This window comes from Solanum verrucosum, unplaced genomic scaffold, assembly GCF_900185275.1.
Source record: "Solanum verrucosum unplaced genomic scaffold, falcon-dt-bn FXZP01000112.1, whole genome shotgun sequence".
Lineage (NCBI taxonomy): Eukaryota > Viridiplantae > Streptophyta > Magnoliopsida > Solanales > Solanaceae > Solanum > Solanum verrucosum.
Window position 1 is genome coordinate 1,963,378 of NW_026020441.1, and position 14,070 is coordinate 1,977,447.

General features: G+C 36.1%; 1 protein-coding gene and 2 pseudogenes across 1 annotated transcript in view; 1 reads left to right on the forward strand and 2 right to left on the reverse strand.

The window, feature by feature from the left end:
- The window catches only part of LOC125808426 (proline transporter 2-like), a 237,028-nt gene that overhangs the window by 24,792 nt on the left and 198,166 nt on the right, over window positions 1-14,070 (forward strand). The window lies entirely within an intron of this gene.
- On the reverse strand, window positions 11,996-13,083 carry LOC125808440 (F-box/LRR-repeat protein At3g48880-like; annotated as a pseudogene).
- LOC125808453 (F-box/LRR-repeat protein At3g48880-like) lies at window positions 13,091-13,897 on the reverse strand (annotated as a pseudogene).

Consider the following 14,070-nt stretch of genomic DNA (forward strand, 5'->3'; position numbering starts at 1 on the left):
CTCGGGGAGTGACATTATCTCTAAGTACTTATATTTCAATTTATGTGAGACATTCTTAATTTATTCAATTCTATAAAGAATGAATTTTTTTCTCGATTGATAAATATTTAACAAAATTATCAATTTTGTTCATACTGGTGTGTATCAGTCTATCATGTAGGTTTGGTTTTAAGTATTATCATTTCGATTTATCGATTTTCGATTTTTAAATATGCTGAACAGATAACCAAACCAATAAGATTTATCCGTAGATTCTCACTACTTTGAAAAAGTAATAATGCAAACAATGTGTCAAGTAATCAATTACATTGAAACTGCGAAAGTAATGTATGTGTGAAATTAGGGATACTTGTTATATAGTAAAAAAAAATGACAAAATTAAAGGACATTTTGATATATTCTGCATATTTTTAGTTTAGGATTGTAAGATTAAAAAAATAACTTTTAAATTTTCTTAAACTCTGTGCCAAGTTAAAATCAATTACATTGAAACAGCAAAAGTAATGTACGTGTGAAATTAGGGATACTTGCTACATAGTCGAAAAAATGACAAGGATAATCTCTTATTTTCAAGATGGAATATTTAATTTGCAGAGTATTTTCAAATTTTGTTCAAAATTTAAAGTTTTATATCTAATTTTAATACTAATTGAAATACTCACACCATTCTTTTGTAGAAATCCTCCCCGACCTCGAGGTGTCGTACCCCGAGCCCCTCCCCCCCTACGTCGTGCCCCAAGGCCCATTCCCGGCTTCTAGGCGTCGAGCCCCGAGGCCCCACCCTGACCTCGAGGCATCGTGCTACGAGGCCCCACCCCGGCCTCGAGGTGATGTGCCACGAGGAACCCCCCACCCCCCCGAGCCTCTAGGTGCTATGCCATCATGCCCTCTTTGGCCTTGAGGCATCGTGCCACGAGGCCCCCTTCGGCCTCGAGGCTTCGTGTCATGAGGCCCCCTTCGACCTCGAGGCGTCATGCCACGAGGCCACCCCACCCCCGAACTTCGAGACGCTATGCCCCGATGCCCCCACCCCTCGAGCCTCAAGGCGCTGTTTCCCGAGACCCCTAAAGCTTCAAGGATTCATGCCACGAGCTCCCCTGTTCCACGAGCCTCGAGGTGTAGTGCCTCAATGCCCCCCACCTCTCCCCCCGAGGCATCGAGGCGTCGTGCCCCAAAGTCGCCCACCCCTCCCCCTCGAGGCGTCGTTCCAATAGGCCACATCCTGGTCTCGAGGACTGGTTCTGTAACGACCCTAAAAATGAACTAGTGAAACTACAGCCTCACATGTGAGTTTGGAGTTGAGAACTTGATGAAATGATGAGAAATGACTGTTACGTCCGGAAACTAGTCATTTGAACTAGTGAGTTGTAAGGGTAAACTTTAAATGGTCATATCTTTTAGCTCAAAATGAATTAAGTGGACCTTTACCTATCCAATTAAAGGTCTCTGAGTCATCTTTCCAACGCCACCGAGTTTTACCAATTCTGACTTTGGAGTAAAAAGTTATTCCCGAAATAGTGAAGCATTGTCTAGAAGGACGAGTTTAGTGAACAGTTTTAAGTTTAACTTTGTGGGTCCTTAATTCTTTTCCTAAGTTGAGTTTCCTATTATTCTTTGCCTTTCCTAGAAATTATAAAGCCCTTTTTTTGACCAAAATTCTTCCATTTAAATCACTCCAATTAGGAAGAAAAAAAGAAACCCTCCCTCTTTCAAAAAGGTTCTCTCTAGAACCCCATGGAAGCTCAAGGTGAAAGATGGAGCTAGGGTGGATGGTGGCTACTGATTTCTTCTCCAATTTCGTTTGGTTCTTGAAGATTAAGGTATGGGGACTCTTCATCTTTGATTCCTTCTTCAATCAAAGAGTCAATCCAAAAGATTTCAAAAGTTGTACAAAAACTCAAAATCCTAATTTTGATTCTACCATGGGTTCTTGCATTAAATGATTTTTAATGATGATTTATGTTATTATTGATGTTTATTGATGGTTTTAAGAAAGAAAATTCCATGAACCCATGTCTTTGCAAGTTTCCTAAAGTTGGCTTATGAAGTGGGGTTATTGTTTATGATTGAATGATGATAGAATTATGCTTAAATTGAGTTGAATAGTTGATTTCTATTATTATCTATACTTATCTATTGTGAATTATTGGAGAGTTGAGGAATGGTGATTGTGGCTTTGGAAAAGGGTAAGTTGGCCTAACTTCATTGTTAATGTAGAATTGATATAGAAGTGTGATAGATTGATGTGTGATCCACTTATGGTGGAGGTGTCTACTTATGGAATGTATTATGATTATGGCCTTGAAGGCATAATATGAGGAATTGAAGTGTTGACATAATATCATATATGTGAATGTGATGCAAAGGATTGTGATGAGGTGTTTAGGTAATATTCTAATTGGAATTATGTATAACTTTAAAATGAGATGAGGGATATATATATATATATATATATATATATATATATATATATATATATATATATATATAGGTGTATATGTATGCATTTTGGGCAGCACACAAATTTTTGGGCAGCACCTTTGAAGGACAGCTGCCCAAGGGATAAACATCACTTGTTTGACTATATATTTTCACCCCTCCTTTAGTAATTTCGTTTTCCTTAAGCCTTAGAACCTTAAATACTTATCTAAATAGATTGTTCTTCAAAATCACAAGAGAAAACTTGGTTCTTTTGGCTGGAATTCGAGACACACACTTTTTTTTTGGTAAGTGACAAAATCTGTTTCTGAGCTGGGTAGTGTTTGGTATTTTATGCATATCTCTCGATCTAGAACTTAGTTTGCAATGAACAAATATGATTTGGAAATCTAACTTGTATACCTACAACTCTTATGTTTATGTAAAATGCTAACTTAACTATTATGGATACGAAATATGGGACGCAACATAGGGCAAGTTTTGCCCAGATTTTGGAAATTGAAATCCTGCATGTTCAGCTGTAGTGTTTTGAATATATATTTTTGTAAAAATTGTATTTTGTGGTGATTCTTGTTTTTTTGCAACCTTAAGAGATGTATTTACATCTTTCATGAAGGTTATAAAGTCTAATTTTACCGTTTTCCTGTTCAAATCTAACTTGCGACTTGGGGTACCAGGCTGGACAGATTCACTGTTTTGGGAGCATAGTTGTATTTGTACATGATAGACTTACTTGCGATGATGATCATGTTTTACGTCGACATTACTGAGCTAATAGAAGTTAAATAAGTTATGTAATTATATTTTTAAGGTTATATATACTCGTGTACAAGCTGAGAACCTTGATACGTTGGTCGGGCTACGGTTTGAATTCTTGATGTTTTGTCAGACTGTTTCTATTCTAAAGCCTGAGGTTTGTGTATAAACTTGTACTTGTACTCTTGTTATTTTCTTGTATATTTGAAGGGTCATCTTGATACCTTGGTTACTTTTTGTCACTTGGCATTGTCATGTTGGTATCCTTTAAGGCATTAGAGATGTTTGTGTAACTCGCCCACTTGTACGGATTGTTTGATCACCTGGCACTCTTGTTGGGACCTTGTCCTTCTTGTGAATGTGACTTCGTCACTCTTGGCATGCCTCTTGATTTGGATCATTTGCCATCTTGACTCTGAATTTTTAGTGCGTCTTATGAATGGAAGTTGTCCATTTTAAGTACGAACTAGAAAGTCATTTTTAATATGGTTCTTGGTTCTCTTGATTATTGGGCTTTGACCCTTCTTGATACAGAGTGTTGGCCCTTCTTGATACTTGCTTGTGCTTTGTGTGATGACATGATGTATATATTGGGCGAGTCTTGTTATTGAATCTCTTGGAAATTGGTGCTATGAGCATTCTTGACACTTGGATCTTTAAGTGTAGAACGTGATGCCCTTAATGTGAACTCTAGTTACTTGATAGGTTCTACACCGTGTAGGTAGTAGTATGGGATGCTATCTACACATGGCACGAGTAGCCTTTGAAGGTACTAAAGTGAGTTCTCTAAGTCTATATGACTAAAGTGTGAAGTCCCTTAAATGCGTGAATGTGTCCTAAATGACTTTAAAGAAGAATGTTGACTTATTGTCTAAATGATTTGTTGAATGAATAGCTTATGTTAATGAAGTGAGTTACTTGGTATGTTACCTTGAAACATGATGGTTCTTGTCTATAGTAGCCTTGAGGAATATTTAGGTGTGTATGAAGAGGTTGTATGGGCGGCCATTTCATGTCTCGCTCAAGTGTGTCTTAGGGTAACTTTAAATAAGGGTCCTTGGATGATGAAATGAGTTACGTGGTGACAATGTTGAGTATGTCTATAATGTGGTTAATGTCTTATATGCTGGTTATGTTCTATAATATGTCTAATATGTCAATGTTCATGAACCCCTCAGGCCCCACCAACCCCCTGAGCCTCGGGGCATCGTACCCTGAGGCCCCCCTCACTCCCCACGGGGCCTCGATTTGTCTTCCCCCAAGCTCACCCCCCATCGGGCCTCGATGCTTCGTACCCCGAGGGCCCACCCCCGGGCCTTGAGGTGTCATACCCCAACCCCCCCCACCATGGCCTCGAGGCGCCGTGCCCCGAGCCCCCCACCCAGGCCTTGGGGAGTCGTGCCCCGAGCATTCCCCCACTCGAACTCAAGGCATCGTGCCCCAATGCCCCCAACTCCCTCCCCCCTCTCCACGGCCTTGGGCCACCGTGCCTCGAGGCCCGCCCCCTTACCCGGCCTCGAGGCGTCAAGCCCCCTCCCCCCTTCCCGGCCTCGAGGTGCTTTGCCCTGAGGCCCCTCCCACCCCGGACTCTAGGCATCGTACCCCATGGCCCTCCCACCCCAGCCTTAAGGCGTCGTGCCTCGAGGCATTACTAAGGACTAAAACTGTTACTAAGGACTCCGACAAACCAAAAATTCTGAGCTAGGAACCTTAAACTAATGTCAATGATCGATTAGGGCATCCTCAAACTGCTTGTAGTATTATAATCAGGGAATTTCCCTAAACAGAGGAAACATCAATAATAGATGGATGACAACACATTTTCTTTTTCAAATTGGACCAAAGTTGGAGAAAAGTTTATCAATGGAAATAGATAAGCTATGGTGGAAAACAAAAAAGGACTGTTGATTTATAGTTAACTCTTGCTATAAATTGTTGAACAGCCATAGGACAATGAGAAAAAGTATCCATTGAAGATGAGTTGGAACAAAAAAGCTGTCTATTTCTCCTTTTGTTTCTCGACACAATACTCAAATAGATTCATTCTCAAGGAATGATGGATGCTACCAAGCAAAACCAAGATTGGATCAAGCAGCTGACTCTAAAGAAGAACCCAAATAAAATTGATACTTGGTCCTTTTTCTTTCTTCTTCTTTTTCGGGCCTCTAAAACCAGTAAAGATCTCCCTAAAGCACTCAGTGATTGTAACAACAAACACTTTCTTTTTAAACCAGCCAGTGGTTAAATTCTGACAAGTGACAACCACATCCGCGTTATCATAATTCCAATTATACATCAGAGAGTAATGCTAGTACAACACACTTTCCCTATAGTACAAATTTGCAAATACTCACCTACCTAATTAACAGTAGATCCAGCATACCATGAACCAATTTCTATCTGATGCACCCAGGGGCAGAGCAAGAAGGACAGAAGGGGGTTCATTCGAACCTTGTATAAGGTTACATGTTTTCATGTATATGTGAAAATCTTGACACCGCCACTTGGTGCACCCACCGACTCTAAATACCGGATATGGCTTATATAACCATGACCTACACTATAATCCATGTAGTAAATGGTAAATTTTGCAGTTTATCACACCACCATCGGTTGCTTAGATTCAAGGGGTAAATGTTAGCTTTCCAGTTCCTAACTACAGAAACTAAAAAACAAAATTTGGCAACAGCCTCAACAATAGGATTAAGAAGGGTCAAGCAAATATCAAAGAACGGGTCTAAAGCTACTGAATTGCAACTGAAAGACTATAATTTCTCAACAATTTTCACTATAACAAAGATAAGTGTTGAGCCAGTTACTCGTGAGTGGTTGAAAGCTACTGATCTGCAACTAAAGGACAAAAAATTGGCAACAATTTCAAGACTTATCAAGGAAAGGGTAGATCTATATATCAATGAATGGTCAAGAAGAAATATTGAATTGCAAAGACTAGAACTTTGCAACAGTTTTCACAATAACAAGAAAGGCTCAAAAGGGTCGAACCAGTTACTAGTGAATGGTCGAAAACTACTTAATCAAGCTTCACATCTAATTTACTTATCATTGGAGTCCTCGTTTTGAAGCCTAAGCATACTACCTCTAAACTTCCACAAAGCTGTCGATTACTCCTTTCTTTTCTCGATCCTCAAACAGACTCATTCTCAAGGAACAAAGGATATAAATTATGCACCAAAGGACAAAGCTAGATCCGAACCTTACATAAGGTTACTTTTTTTTTATGTATTTATGAAAATCTTGTCTCCGCCACTAGGTGCACCCACTGACTTTAAATACTGGATTTGCCTTAATTCTGACAGGTGACAACCACATCCGCATTATCCTGATTCCAATTATGCAACAGATAGTAATGCTAGTACAAAACACTTCCCCTATAGTACAAATTTGCAAATACTCCTACCCAATCAGCGGTATATCCAACATATCATGAACCAACTGTCTGATGCACCCAAGGAAAGAGCTAGAGGAACGGAAAGGGGTTCATCCAAACCTTATATAAGGTTAAATGTTTTTCATGTATATGGGAAAATCTTGACACTACGTGCATCCGTTGACTCTAAATACTGGATTGACCTATATAACTGTGACATGCACTATAATCCATGTAGTAAATGGTAAAGCTTGCATCTTTCAAAGCATCCTTACCTAAGTTTCTAGCAGCTCATCACCACATCCGTTGCTTTGACCAAAGGGTATATTTAGCTTTTCCAATAAACAAAACCTAGCAACAGCCTCAACAATAGAATTAAAAAGGGTCAAGCAAATAACAAAGAACGGGTCTAAAGCTACTGAATTGCAACTGAAAGACATCTCAACAGTTTTCACTATAACAAAGATAAGGGTTGAGCCGGTTACTAGAGAATGGTCGAAAGGTACTGATCTGCAACTAAAGGACAAAAATTTGGCAACAATGTAAACACTTATCAAGAAAAGGGTAGAGCTATATATCTATGAATGGTCAAAAAGAAATATTGAATTGCAACTAAAAGACTAGAACTTTGCAACAGTTTTCAGAGTAACAAGAGAGGCTCAAAAGGGTCGAAACAGTTACTAGTGAATGGTTGAAAGCTACTCATATGCAACCAAAGGACAACAATTTCAACAATACCAAGAAAAGGGTCAAGGCATAATATCAATGAATGGTAAAAATATTTTTTACTGAAGTGAAATTCCCGACCTGAGTTCTTGTTGGAATCACAATCACCAATCTGTTGTCTAAAGCTACTAAACTGCCAACTAAAAGACTAGAACTTTGCAGCACTTTTCACTATATAAATGATTGTTAACTATATAAGAGAAGGAATAAATAAACACAAACTTGATCAAAATATATTTAAAAGAAGGAGAAATATACATTCATGCTCTCAGAAAAGAGCCAACTATTAACTGGAGAAAAATTATTTAATGAATACACTTGAAACCAAAATAATGATCGAAACACTGATTCTAGACAAACTTTAGGGACAACTTATTATATAGACGAGGACAAACAAACTTAGTTAAGCTAATCCAGATTCAAAAGATCATGTAAATGAAGAAGACAACATTTTTCAATAGCTACTATCTGCATTTGTAAAGCAGAAAATTTTCTTCAGCCTATTAACATTAAAACTTTCTTCAGATGTTCAAAAAGCAAAGTGGACAAATAAACAAAAGAAACAAAAAGGCTACCCTTTACCTAATCGCAGTCGCTAGCTCATTTCTCTATCAAATCGGAGAAAGATGCCTCACGATTCGCTATTGTATGTACTACTTGTCTTATCTTTTAAGACCATTTTATCCAAACATAGGAGAAATTGTTCGCTATGATTTTCGTTGTAAGAAGTCATTATGAGCTTCCAAGTAGGTATCCGATTCACTCACATTGCCAATTTCAAGGAGTTCTTTTGTTTTATATAAGGTTATCCTAACTGGACCTTTACAAGATAGTGAAGAAGAAAGGTGTTGAACGCTCCACTAGCACTCATGGAAATTGTATAAAAAGAGAATCAAGAAAGGTTTGTAGGATAGGGAACAGTTTTATAGATTTAGGGAATAATCTCTAATCTGTTACGTATTTAATTAGGATACATCCACCATGTTCCAATTTGAAAAGAATGAGGAATAGACTCCTAACTCGCTTTGTCAAAAGAAGCAGACGGTAATTACCGATGAAAAACTGAACTTCTAAAACAATCGAAAGAAGCTTGGAAGATTACACTTCAAATGATGACACAATTGGTAGGCCTCCAAGAATAGGTTTGTTATGATGCAGAATCAACGACAAGATGAGACGGTGCATCAAAAATAAATTGGGGAAAGATGTTTCAAATTTTCCATTCATAATACTTTTTAACCATTAAAAGAATACAACATAATTTTAAAAAAGATAAAACAGTGAACTTGTTTATACAAGGGAAGTCAAAATAAACAAGGAATTCAACTTCCAACAATCTCGACCAATCTTTTTTTAGAAATCCCACAAATCCTTGCATATCAAAAACCCTTAAATCGCTTCATTTGATTTTCTCAAACCAACGTTTACCCAGAATCTTCAATCATTTTTTACGACACCCAATGTAACATTAACCATTTTACTTATTTAATCCAAGAAAGAAAATCCCAAAAAAAGAAATCACAAAACCCACCTACATTTTCCTTCCGTACACAAATTTACGTAACAAACCCCATAACCAACAAACAAAAAAGTGAATCATCAAACCAGTAATAAAAAAAATACAGAAAACAAGATAAAACCCAGTATTCAAATTATTTTCCTACAAGTACACATAATAAACAAAGACCAAAATCAGAGAAAGACCGACAAGTTTAGAGGAACGAGAAATTGAGTTACGAGCAGAGACAGTTGTATGATTCGAGATATTAGAAAGTACCGGTCGTTTCTTGGCCGCTCCAGCATTCAATTTTCCGGTCTGATTATTCTCCAACCCCAATGAATTCGCCGCCATTGCTTGTTTCTTCGCCACAGATGAACGCCTTTTCTGGGTTGTGGTCTTCTCCTCCGTCTAATATAAAATGTCTTTTGATCACCCTGTTCTTCAAGAGAACGAAGAAGAAAGCCGCTACTGGTAACTGTGAAAAATGTGGAAGTTGTTATTCTTCAAGAAAACGAAGAAGAAACTATAATGCATAAGGCGGGGAAAACAGGGATGATTTGAATTGCCTCGATTTAGGTATCCGTTAGGAGCGGACAACGGAAGGGCTCGATTTAGGTATTCAAAAGAGGGCTGATTTGAATTGTGTTAGTTCATCGATGAAAGTTTAGTTAGTAATTTTTTTGAACTCTAATTTGAAGGGATTCATTCTTGATTTTGTAAATTATTCACTATAATAAAGCCAAATACAAATAGAAAAAAAAGTTTTTTCCTTTATTTTTGGAAAAATAAATTCAAATTATAAGTCCTAATTATATGGTAAATGACAGATTATATTAATAGAAATAAATTTTGGTTATAAGGAATGAAATATGTGAGCCTACACTACGTTATATATATATATATATATATATATATATATATATATATATATTATTTGGTACCATTCGACAAATTTTTGATATTTTTTATATAATAAAGAACTTATCCTAATATGATTATAAATATACATTAAAACCCTACAATTTTGGTTTTCAAAATTAATAATTGATTGGGTTAGTTCGACTTCGTCGGTTTTAAGAATTGTTTTGACACTCCTAAGTCCGTATCCATACTATAACCACATTATTAGCATTGATGTGCGTTCTTTGTCGCGATTGATATTAATTCAACTTCGCTTTTATTGAAAAGACAAGTAAGTAAATAAAGTTTTTGTTTTCGAAAGTTTGATGATGATAATTGAGATGGTCTTCTTTATGAGATTAGAGCAAATAAAGGTATTGGATTTGAGTCTCATCTTCACTTATTATTAAGAATATTTTCATGTGTTGGACATGGGAAAAAAATCAGGCCAACGTATATGAGAGGACATTCTCAATATATAATTAAAAATAGAAAATTAAAGAGTGATTTTTAATAGTTTATGTTAGATGATATGATTATACTAGTTACATATATACAATTATCTCATAGATATACAATATACAATTCACCTTTATGTTCTCTCTTTCGCTCACCTCTCTCCCCCCTCTTCCAATTTTGCTTGCCACGCTGCTTCCTCTCCCAATCTGGCTAGCCTCTCTCCTCATTATAACATATGTAGGTACAAATTGAAGTTAAGTAAACTATAGTTAAAAAGCTTTATTGTGTTTCATTCTAAGCTGTTTTTTGAAATTTCGTCTTTAAAAAATATGAGTGATTCATTTAATTAAAAGAAGTTCCGAAGAGGCAAGTGCGGGTTTTACATATTCCAAATTTAGATTTTATGGATTTAACTTTTTAAAAAGAATTCTAATAAAATGTATTAGCTAATTATTATAATTTTTAAAAACTTTTATACAAGAAATTATGTTGGGGAGAAAATATTAATTCAGATATGAAGTCAATAACAGAGCAATAGTTGGGTCCACCAACATCCCGAAATCATGTATACAACTTGCAGGATGGAGCTAATAGCCGCCATGAGTCATATTTTTCTTAATTTATTTCATCCAATTTGCAGTTGGAGCTAATAGCCGCCATGAAGCACATTTCTTACTTTATTCATCCACTTTAATTCCAATGCCATATAATATAATAATATTTTCCCCTCGAAACATTGATCCATTGATCCAATCACTCCTACTATCTCCACATCATATTTTCCTTTATCCTCTCACTTAATTTCTAGTTCTATTTCTAAAGAGAGAAACAACTAGTAAAATTCTATAAAGTTGAACGAATAGTCACACATGTTCTACATGACAATTAACATAAGATACACTATAACTGGTTTGTATTATGCCATTAGAATGTGTCTATTTATTCAATTTTATACAAGTTTATACAATATTTGAAATACCTTATTGAGAGACACGTGGAAAATAAAAAAAGTCTTAAAAATGAATTCACCTAACACAACAAGTTCATGGTGGTTCACGAATTCTTTAAATATCTAATTATTTATGTATGAAACTCACAAAACAGTGGTAGTTTGAAAGAGTTCTAAACTTTTCGCTCAACAAAATTTCCATGCGTGTATTGCCACTTGAAACTCTTTGGAGAGGCTTTTGAACCGTGATCTTCACATAGCATGTCATTTTCCTCTAAGGAATATTTTATTATGAGTTTATGCTAATTAAGGAGTGTTCTGCAAATACCTAATAATTTAGATATGAAACTTACCAAACGGTGCTAGAAGAGTGAGCTTACAATGCTCAGCAATACATATGTAAATGGATACAAGTCTGTTAAAGAGAATAGATTTAACATTTACAAAATTACAACACGAAAGTACAAGTTCAAGAAAGTAAACAATTTTTTTGAATCTTGTGGTCTTAAATTAAAGATATGTCAAATGTATTAAGATTTAAGATGTCCTTTAATATTGAGGTCTTAAACATGTCAGGTGGATCGTTCAAATTAAATTGTTGCTAAAATAGGAAAGAGTCATTTTTTAAAAAAAGAAATAAAATAAAATAGGCCAAATAAAGTGAATATAGAGAGTATGTTTCATATACACAACTATACACATTGTACTGAACCTTTTAACTCATAAAGCAATACATTCTTAAATTTGTCAAATTGCAAGAGATCTCACCTCATCCACTTTCCAGGGGTCTTCTTCACACTTATACCTATGTTCATATACACAGGTTTACACATTTTACTGGACCTTTAACTCATGAAGCAGTGCATTCTTAAAGTTATCAAATTGCAAGAGATCTCACCTCATCCACTTTCCAAAGGTCTTCTTCATTCTCATACCACCTCATCAGCCCTTCATCACTTAGAGTGTGCTGACACTTGATGCATGAGTCAGTTATTAGGGTTAGGAATTTGTCTAACCTAGATGCTTTTCCAAGAATTGATTCATCAAGCTTGGTCAAAATTTTCATCGGTGTGGGTGGAGGGTCTTCAGTAATTATGCAATGAGATGTGTTGAGCACTTTCAACTTTTTTAACCCCTTCAAGATAATAAAAAGAAGGTTTAGATAACACCGTGCACCTCTCAACAGTTTCAAGTTTGGAAGAAATGATACCAATACAGATGCAAACAACATATCAAAGGGCCCTATTATCTTGAGCTCAGAATATTTTTTGCAACTCCTGGCATTTTCTTCAATGACATATGCAGGATTTTTTTATACCAGACCTCGTTAGTGATTCAAGAGCTTTCCATAAATGAATAACCCTGCATAATGTTCGCTTTTTTATTTTGTTCCAAGAAGGCATAACAAGGCGTTTAAGCTGTGGATACCTGAAAAAGAGGAGATCTAATTAGTTGTCTTATTCATTTTCACAATAAATTTTGCTTCTCTAAGAATAATGGAAAATCATAGGGCACTTGAGTTATAATTATAATACTATATAAAGACGAAAGTTTATTGGGGGAATACCTCTTGGCAGTAAAAGTGAACTGATTGTCGTTAACATACAAATTATGATGGAAGATCAACGTTTGTATGTTTCCACGACTGAGGTTCAAGCAAATATTTAGGAGTCGGGTCAATTTTTTTTGAGACGGACTGTAGACGTATACGAAAGGCTTCCTTGAGATTCTGATGACATTTGATTGCAATATCGATAAGTCCAGCATTTTCCAGAGATGTTGATCAGAACAAGCCAATTGCCATGCACGACAAACTTGAGGAATTACAGATATCAACTGAAAAAGGTCAAAGGACTGGAGTATCTTCACCCAGATATTAATATCAAGGTCCTCCCATTTCCTTACAGGAGAATCTCATTTTTCCATCACAACAGCTTCACTCTTCTTTTTATATTGAAACTCCATCAGTAATTATGCAATGAGATATGTTGAGCACTTTCAACTTTTTTAACCCCTCCAATATAATAACCAAAGAGGGTTTAGATAACACTGTTCGCCTCACACTCAATACTTCCAAGTTTGGAAGAAGTGATACTAGTGTAAATGCAAACAACATATCACTGGGCGCCATAATCTTGAGCTCAGAAAATCATTGGCAACTCCTGGCAATTTCCTCGATGACATGTGCAATATTAGGCATTGTTAGTGATTCAGGATCTTTCCATATATGAATAGCCCTGCATATCGTTCGCTTTTTTATTTTGTTCCAAGAAAGCATAACAAGGCGTTTAAGCCGTGGACACCTGAAAAAAGAGGACATCTAATTTAGTTGTCTTATTCGTTTTCACAGTATTTTTGCTTCTCCTGAATAAGTAGGCGTTTGGCCATATATATTCATGCTTGAATGTACTTCTCAAATTTTAGATACAACTTTAAAAGTGAAAAATGAGTTGGAAAACAGGTTATAAGTCATTTCCAATTTAAAATATAACTTTAAAATTTAAATTGGATTTAGAATTTTCATAGTCAAACACTGATTTTCAATAAAGTGTAAAATTACTCAACAAAGAAGTGAAGATTTTTTTATAAAGTTTGATTTTAGTACCGACAAGTCCAGCGTCTTCAAGGGAAGTTGATCACAACAAGCCAATCGCCACGCATTACAAACATGAGCAAGTCCAGCAGACAATTCAAAAACGTCGAAAGATTGGAGTATCTTCACCAAGATATCATTATCGAGGTCCTCCCAAATCGTTACAGGAGAATCTCCTTCCTCCATCACAAAAACCCCAATCTCCTAAACTCCTGTAGAAACAAGAAAGGTTATTACTTTTCTATATCCATGAAGAATATTTGAATTCCTGATATCAAATTAATGTTGTTGATCGCCATTTTGTATTCTTGTGAATATACTCAGATCATGAAGAATAAAAAGTTGAGCCCTGCAATACA